Source organism: Antechinus flavipes, chromosome 4, assembly GCF_016432865.1.
Source record: "Antechinus flavipes isolate AdamAnt ecotype Samford, QLD, Australia chromosome 4, AdamAnt_v2, whole genome shotgun sequence".
NCBI classification, from domain to species: domain Eukaryota; kingdom Metazoa; phylum Chordata; class Mammalia; order Dasyuromorphia; family Dasyuridae; genus Antechinus; species Antechinus flavipes.
In genome coordinates this window covers 362,480,381-362,489,572 of record NC_067401.1, presented here as the reverse complement: position 1 = coordinate 362,489,572, position 9,192 = coordinate 362,480,381, and the positions used below count along the sequence as shown (strand labels likewise).

The 9,192-nt window shown below is 35.0% G+C and overlaps 1 pseudogene; it reads left to right on the top strand.

The window, feature by feature from the left end:
- LOC127561567 (surfeit locus protein 2-like) overlaps positions 1–7,997 on the top strand; it is an 11,227-nt pseudogene extending 3,230 nt beyond the window's left edge.
- Positions 7,998–9,192: the final 1,195 nt, after the last annotated feature.

The window sequence follows — 9,192 nt, the reverse complement described above, 5'->3', positions numbered from 1 at the left end:
ACTGCTGGCAAGCACTTTCAGGTTCATATTCCCTACAAATCTTTTAAAAATATACTGGATTAATGTTGTGTGCTCAGAGTTCCTAGAAATAGTGTTATGCAAACCAATTAATCTCCAGGACAGTTGAAAATATGGAGGTTTGAGTAATCTCCAGATTATGATTCTTGCTATATATTTTGTCTTTTTTTCTTCTTCCAACCAACAGTGGTTTATTTTTATTAATCACAGATCCTGATTTTAAAGACCATCTATCAGCATAGTGTAGTGAAAAGAGGAATGCATCTCTTTCTCAGTCATTAAACTATTTGTATTGCCTTAGGCAGATCATTTGACTTCTACAAGGTTCAGTTTCCTCATCTGTTAAATTAAGGGGTTAAATTGGATGTTTCTTAATATCCTTAGAATTTTAATTATGGGTTTTTTAAATCTCCCTTCCTAAGTTATATTAGTACAATAGAGGCACCTATTATCCTTAGATATGATCCTTGTCCTTTATGATGTTTAAGCTCCTGTTTTGATTATTAAGTTCTGGAGAATATTTTAAAGTTTGTATTTGTAGCATAGCTTTTCTTTATCTGTAAGTATAGAAAAGAGAGCAAATTTCTGATGTATGTAATTCTAGCTACCTGATCGTGTTTTTCTAGTTATTCAATTGGTCTAAATTTTTGCAGCCTACAATGATTTATTTTGTTTCTTTGTAAAATCTGCATGTGTCAGCAAGGTCAGAATTTTTGAGTAAGAACTTTATATAATATCTGTTAACAATGACTTTGTCTTTTATCAGTATCATAAACCTCTTCATTTCTGTGTACAGATATACATGACAAACATTTGTTTGACATTATTGACATAGTGTTGATTGTAATCACATCATTCTTATAGTCATAATTATGTGACTCTTGGAGTGCCTTTTGCTTCCTGGGCTTTGGAGGCAAATCAATATTGATTACATTTTCTAAATCCAGTGGCAATTAACTATCCTATATTCTTGCTCTTTGAAATGGAGCTGTTCTAAAAGTTTTTTTTTTCTAAGTTTTTAACCCATTTATGATACAATCAGAGAATGACTGTCACTTTTCTTTTTGGTAAGAAAGTGTTATTCTTTCTATAGCTTCACTGGGGGTGTTGGGTCCTTTGTTTTATTACTGTTGCAGGGAAAATTATGTCAAAATTTGGTTGAAGAAGTTCATTAGTATCGTATATCAGTTTCATGATGGCATATTTATCCTGGTTCTGGATAATGGGTGATACTCTCATGTTTTCCCAGTCACCAATGAAGTGAAATAAGGCTGTGTGCTTCCTCCTCTGCTTTTTAGCATGATATTTTTATTCATGTTGTTGGACACCTTCAATGTAGACAAACACAGCATCAGTGTTAGCTACTGCACTGATGGTAAATTCTTCAATTTTAAAAGGCTGCAAGACAAAATTAAGTAGAGAGAAAGCTGGTGTGTGACATTTTGGTCACAGATGATCATGTACTCATTGCCATCTCTAAGGCTAAGATGCAGAAAAGTGTGTATTGATTCTCTGTTCTTGTACTAATTTTGGTCTAATCATTAATACTGAGCAAGTGCTTCATCAGCCATATGTGGTACCATCAGTTATACAAAGTGGATGTTTCAAATATTGTCTCAGCAGTATACTTTCCAGGGATGTACACATTGATAATAAGGTTTACACATGCATTGTCAGAGCTGTCTTAGTGTGAGGTTCTGAAGGAAAGTATGGGAGAGTAGAGGTATTAGGCTGCTTACCCAATTGATGGTCTACAGAGCTCTTGTGCTGACTTCATTATTGTGTGTCTGCAGTATACCAGTGCCAAGCCAGAAAACTGAATCACTTCCATTTGAAATGTCTTAGGAAGATTCTGAAGATCACTTGAGTAGGAGGTCACTGGGGTCCTTTCCTAAAATAAATTGCCAACCATTCAAACTCTACTGCAGAGAATGAAATTCTGATGAGCTGATCACATTATTTGAATGCCAAACATATGCTTGCCTAAAAGACTATTTTATGGGGAACTCATGTAAGAAAAGTACTCACCATAGTGGTCAGAAGAATCACTGCAAATGAATTTTCAAGGTCTCTTGAAGAACTTTGGAATTCATTGTATGACATGGGAGACACTAGCACAGTTCCACCCATTATGGAGTGCTCTCATCAAAGAAGTAGCTCAAAAGAAACATGAAATGTGCAGATTTAGAGAATCCACACCCAATATTTACATGGACTATTTGTATGCAATCTGTAGTAGAACATTCTGAGCTTGTATTGGGTTTGATGAGAAACAGGTGAACACATTACAACTTAACTATAATGTAGTGGTGTCACACAACCAAAAAAGGATACATACATACATACATATACATATGTTTGTGTGCATATGTATTTGCAATACATGATGAAATCATGAGTATAGACTGCAATCAATAGCTTCCTTCTAACCAATGAAAGTGTTATAAATGTAATAGTCTCTTTTGATAACTTATTCACTAATGATTGAGTCAGTAATTAATTGTTCATTTTATCTTTGGGGATAGACTAAAAATTCCCAGGTAATATAGTTGTAAAGTAAGTATGTCCATTCTCTCCACTTGAACTCAACCTCTTGTTGGTAGTCAAGCAGCAACCACTGGGTAGATGAACTTTCAGGGTATGGCAATTGGCCTTTCTCTCCTGGCAACCTTTTGAGCAGTCTTGATGTTGAAAATTTACTTATTTTGGTCCCCTACTTTTAATTAAAGATGCATCCAGACTTATTTCTCTACATATATGCTGAAGAACATAACATCTTATTTAACCTATTAAAAGAGTGCCATAAAAACAATGTCCTGAAAATTTTTGGACACTTAAATGATCTTGATCATGAAATGCAGAAATACCTGAAAACAGAATATAAAGAAAGGAGCACCAATAGCAGTGTATTTGGAGAAGCTGAGCAACAGAAAATTTTATTTCAGAAGTAGGAGAACTGAGTTCTGCTTTCACTGGACATGTTGGTTGAGAGATAAGTAAACATTTGGTCAAAATAATATCACCATGCTTGGCCTCAATAGTTTTTTTTTTTTTTTTTTTTAACAATGAAGCCTTTTATAAGTTGCACAGAAATTTGAAAATTGATAGTAATTGTATTTGTGTAGAGGGCTGTAACTCCAAAAAGATATGCTTGAATCAGACAATCAAGCACTTAAGGCTAATTACCTCTTCAGTGTGAGATGATGACTCTATTAGCATATATTTAGATAAATGGATCTTCTCACCATTGGTGTTTGCTGAATGTTTGGTGTTAAGAATCAAAGGCAAGGATTGGAGGGTTGAGGGATAGAGGCCAGTCACTTGGAGGCATAACAAGGAGGAGAGAGACTGATGACTTTGGACTCTAGGATCCAGGATACATCTTTGGCAAGCCTAGTGGCAATTTGCCTTCCTCCTTTACCTTTCCCCCTAAAGACTGAGGACTTTAATTTATCCTGACTCTGCTGACCCTGAGGCCCTCCAGGGAGCTAGCCCATACTCTACATACTTGTAATTGCAAGACTGCAATAATGAATCTTCCTTGCCACCAACAAATCATTAACATATGAATGATTACTATTTGTTTATTGTCCCTTATAAGAAAATTATTTTTTTTTCTTATGCCTTTTAATGTGAAGGAGCTAGAATGAATAAAGAAAGGATATTGCTAGCAGCTTTCCCTTCATAACAATTTAAACAAGTTGATACTTCACTTCAGTACCTGAAAGCATTAGCATCCCTTCAACAAGACTTCAATTATTTTCCACACCTTACTAACAGTCTTCATGTGTTGTTTTGGATGAAAAAATTGTTTTTAAAAGAGTAGTAGAATAAAGTATGTAGAATCCTGAGAATCTTTAGCCCAGGATTAAAATGTTTTATCTCCTCACTTATTCATGAAAAGATTTTTGCCATAATGACTTATAGTTTGTAATGCAAAAAATGGCAATAAGATGAAAGAAATTAAGGTGTAAAGACAAGCAAAGAGATGAAAGCTACTTCTATTTGCTCATAAGAAAATGAGTAATTTAGACAATCCTAGGAAATATCTGGGGGAAATTAAAGCTTCAGCAAAGTTCTAAGCCTCAAAATAAAATCCAAAACATAAATAGTGTTTCTATATGATAATAGCAACTCCCAATAGTCTGTAGCCAAAAGGAAAATACAATTCAGCATAATTACAAAATGCATGAAAAATTAGTGAGGCAATAAACCAAAGAATGCTCGGTACTTATATTGATTCAGTTACAAAATGATTTTTAGGAAAATAAAGAATAACACAAATAGCTGATAGAATATTCAGTACTCATGGGTATACTGGGTAAGTAAAATAAAAATGATAACACAATTAAAATTAATTAAAGGATTTATTATTTTATCAATTAAAATTCTGAAATGCTACTATATGATGCTATCTAAAATAGTGAAAATATTCATTTAGGGAAGCAAAAAAAAAAAATCAGCCATATCCAGGAAAATAAATTTTAAATGGTAGGAATGAATAATGAATGGTTCTTTTAGATCTTAAACTACTATAAAGCAGTAATTGTTGAAAGTATTTGGTACTAGTTAAACAATTGAAAAGTAGATCAATAGTACAGATAATACAAAAAAGAATCAGAAATAATGAAGCCCACTGTTTATAAAACAAGCAAACATGGATGGATTAATTAGGAAAGAACTTCTATTTGATAAGAATTCCTGAAAAAACTGGACAGACTGGCAGAAATTAGACTTAGATCAACCTCTTATACCATTTTCTATATTAAATTCAAAATCATGTAGATTAGTGCTGTTAAACTAAAAAACATAACAGGAACTACTAAACTGTACATATAGGTGCATATTGATTGAGAAAAGAACATTAACATTATTTGGATTTTATTGTATTTTTACTTATTTTATTAAATATTTTCCAATCACATTTCAATGTGGTTTAGATTACATTAAGGAATATTATAGCACTCAGACTTAACACCTTTGGTCTATGTGACTCAAATGTTAAATATCATACCATAAAAATAAGAAGTAAAGCAGATCATTGGCCTTCCCAAAGATGTGGGTAAGAATTTCTAACCAAACATTCTGAGTTCAAAATGACTCTAGACATTTATTAGCTGTGGGACCTATGCAAGTCATTTAATCCTATTTGCCTGATTTTCTCACCTAAAAATGATCTGGAGAAAGAAATTGCAAACCACTCCTGTATTTTTGCCAACAAAACCCTTGGTCATAAAGAGTCAGACACGACTGAAAAATGACTAAACAACAAAAGATTAAATAAAGAGTTTTGATTTCATGAAATTGAAAAGCTTTTGTTAGTGCGTCTAAGAGTAAAAGTGAAATATTTGGGGTAAAAAACAATGGTTGAATATCCAAGCTACAAAAATTAGTAACAGAAATATCAAAGCTCTAATGCCTTTCATTAATTGATAAATGCTCAATGGTTATGAAAAACAGTTTTCAGAAAAATGCAGATTACTAACAACCATACAAAAGAATGCTCTAAATTACTTAATAGGAGAAATACAAATCAAAACAACCCTGAGGTTTCACCTCAGCCAACCCAGCAAATTGGCAAAGATGATAAAAAATGTGAATAGTCAGTTTTGGATGGATTGTAGAAAGACTGAAACATTTGATGATAGAACTGTGAGCTGCTACAACCACTTTGGGAACTTATTTGGAATTATATAAAATGACTAAAATGTCCATACCTTTTGATCCAGAGATTCCATCATTAGGTATATACCTCAAAGAGGTCACTGACAGAAAGTAAGTCTCCATTTACATCAAGACATTTCTAGCAGCACTTTTTGTGGAAACAAAGTACCATATATACTCGAGTATAAGCCGACCCAAATATAAGCCGAGGCCCCTAATTTTAACCCAAAAATCTGGGAAAACTTATTATATCAGTAGGTTTAGGTAGCGCACCAGTGCCTGCAGAGGAGGAGAGCGGTTGTCGGTATACATATGTAGAGCGGTTGTCAGCATTAGTATACAGTCTGGTTACCGACTGTGATACTACAGGAACAGCCACATCACTGTAGCAACGGCCGGCCCTGTAGTATCACAGTCGGCACTTGCGCTGTATACTATATAGCAGGGGGGCATTCAAAGGGATATTTACACATGTTTTATCTAGTGACTCAAGTTGAAATCATTTGAACATTTGAACAATTTAGCTCTGATGCATTTATCAGGTGAAAATATATCTCAATAAATCATTTAATCAAATATTTTAGCATAAGTATGAAATGATTTTGAAAAAAAACCTTTGGATGGATTATAATGAATTTGTATAGGAAGTCTAATAGTATTAAGAGAAAGACTTTTGTTATGCTCTTTGATGCCCATATAAAACAAGGAAGCTACCTTCAAAACTAATACAATCACGTAAATTGAGAGGAAAGAACATTACTGCTCTTCCTTTGAGGAGGCATTGTCTTCTCCCCCCTTTTTAAATTAAAGGTTTTTATTCTCTCTCTCTCTCTCTCTCTCTCTCTCTCTCTCTCTCTCTGTATAGGCCTTTCTCTCCTGGCAACCTTTTGAGCATCTGTATAATTTTCAACATTCATCCTTACAAAACTTTGTGTTCTAAGTTTTTCCCCTCCCTTCCTCCCACCCACTCCTGTAGACAGCAAGTAACAATGTATGTTAAACATGTGCAATTTTTCTATACATATTTCCACAAATATCATGCTGCACAAATCAAAAAGGAAAAAATGAGAAAGAAAACAAAATTTCATTTTCAGTTTTTCATGTTCAGTTCCCACTGCTCTCTCTCTGGGTGCAGATGGCTTTCTTCATCACTAGACTACTGAAACTGGCCTGAATCATCTCATTGTTGACAAGAGCCATGACCATTGGAATTGATCAACCTGTAATCTTGTTGTGAGGCATTGTTTTAAAATGAAACAAAATCCTCAGTGTTAGCTTTGTTCTCACTCTCTCATGCCTCCTTGGAGAGAGGAGTAGTTCCAAGATTCAAAGATGTCTGGAGGATTTTGTACTTCACATTCTCCAATTAGCATTCAAATAACATCCTAGGAAGAGCTGACTATACTGTTTGCATCAGGAACTAAAAACGAATGGAAGCATATTCAAGTCTCCACAGTGAGCCCACGGGAAAAACTATTTCATATCTAAGGGGAACCTTTTGAGAACTCTTAACAACCTCTTTGCCACACATGTTCTAAGTTTGAACTCACTTTTTATGGACTACATTTGCTGGTAGGAGAACATGTCACAGATTTTTAAGAGATGTTTTGTATCAATTGTTATCACAATGCCAGTTCAGTAATAGGCAAGGTGCAGAATGATAGGCCATGAATTACCCACTGGACTGCCAGACCTCCAGGCCTATACCAGTGTTAAAAAGTATCAGTGGCTGATGCACACTACTCAAACCTTTAACTATGAAGAGTTTGAATCACACATCATACTCAGCACCAAGAATTCAATATATTCTGAACACCAAATATTCTGCAAACTCATTCTGTACAGGCTTCCAGGCTTCCAGAACATTTCCTACTCCATGTCCAGGGCTGGTGCTACCAAAAGCTCTGCACAAATATGAAGAATGTTAGAAATAAGGTATGGTTCTATTGCTGCAAAGGAGGAGAGGGAAGATCAATTGATGGTGACTATCAGCCTAAAGAAAGGGAGGGTTTCTGGCAACCTGAATCCAGTGATAAAGGTCAGACTGATAACAGACTTATAAAGACCTAAGATACTCATTGAAAAAAACCCAAATGAGAATGGAGATGTCACATGAAGTTATTTGACAGATGCTGAAGATAATGCAAAGCTTTAGAGAGAGAATGGCATTGTGAGCAGAGGAGGAGATGGAGGAGGACAGGACAATATACACTAACAAGACAAAGCAATGCTTTAATGAAGGAGTTCAAGAATCACTGCAAGAAACTTGCATTTCAAAAGAGGAATGGAAACAAAATAACTTTTTGTGTAGTTGAAATAATAATGTTCATGAAGAAAAAAAATTACTTCTCCCTCCAACCTTTCAGAGTTAACTGTAGCAAATTTAGTAGAGGAAACAGACTTTCTCTGAAGATCCAGTTCCTCAGTGTGAGTATAGGTGACTTCAGAGCATGAACTACACATTACTATAATGGGATCTTACTGTGATGTGAGAGATGAAATACAGAGAAACATGGAAAGACTTGAAGTCTGAGTGAAGTAAACAAAATCAAGAAAAGAATATATGCATCCATGTAAATGGGGGAAAAACAATTATGAAAATCAAAATGAGTTAAAAAAAAAAGTTGTTCCCAGCTCCTTTGTAGAGGTGGTGGTGATAGGGTCTATGTTTATGTCATTGTATATCAGGTCTTTTCAATATGTTGCTTGATTTGGATTTTTTTTCCCTTTAATTCTTTTTAAAAATATTCTTTGTAACAAAGGATTCCTTTCTTAGATGGTGGAGTGGTGTTCTCTTCTTTTGTATAATGTGATGGTTCTCTCTGGGAGCAGGTTTCTTGGGGAGGTTTTCTGGAGGCAGCCTTAGTTTCAGTTAAAAGTAATAATCACCTCAAATGCAGCCACGTGTTAAAAGTTCAGATCTTTTATTGCTTCCTCCAAAATAGCCCGGTTAGTTTTCTTGGTAGCCTATCTCTCTTCTTGGTTCCTAGAGCTCCCTCCAAACGCTTCGGCTTCTCTTCTTCCAAATGTCTCCAAATCCAAAGGTTTGTCCTTCAGCCTCCAGCCAGCACAAAGGTGGAAAATGGAATGAATCTGACTCCACCTCCGAGAGTGGGCTTGTGAGCTTCCTCCCAGAGTGCTCTGTGTCTGTCCCAGAGTGCCTCTGTGTCTGTCCCAGAGTGCTTCTGTGTCTGTCCCAGAGTGCTCTGTGGCCCTAAGAGCTTCTTGCTTATATGAGCTCTCTAAAGGCGTGAACACAAGCATTGTTTCTATCAGTTCCACTTAGTACCTTGTTTCAAGTTCTGGCCCATAACATCTCCTTGTAAGAATCAGATCAATCATACTGGACCATGCTAAATCAGATAATTATTGTCTCTATCAACTCTAATGACTTAACAGTTTGTAAGGATTCCAACATTGGAGGATGAAAGATTCAGGGAAAAAATGTAGTCAATGCAAAATGAAATATAATAAAAAGATTATTTAAAATGAGTCTTTTAGAAAGTCATT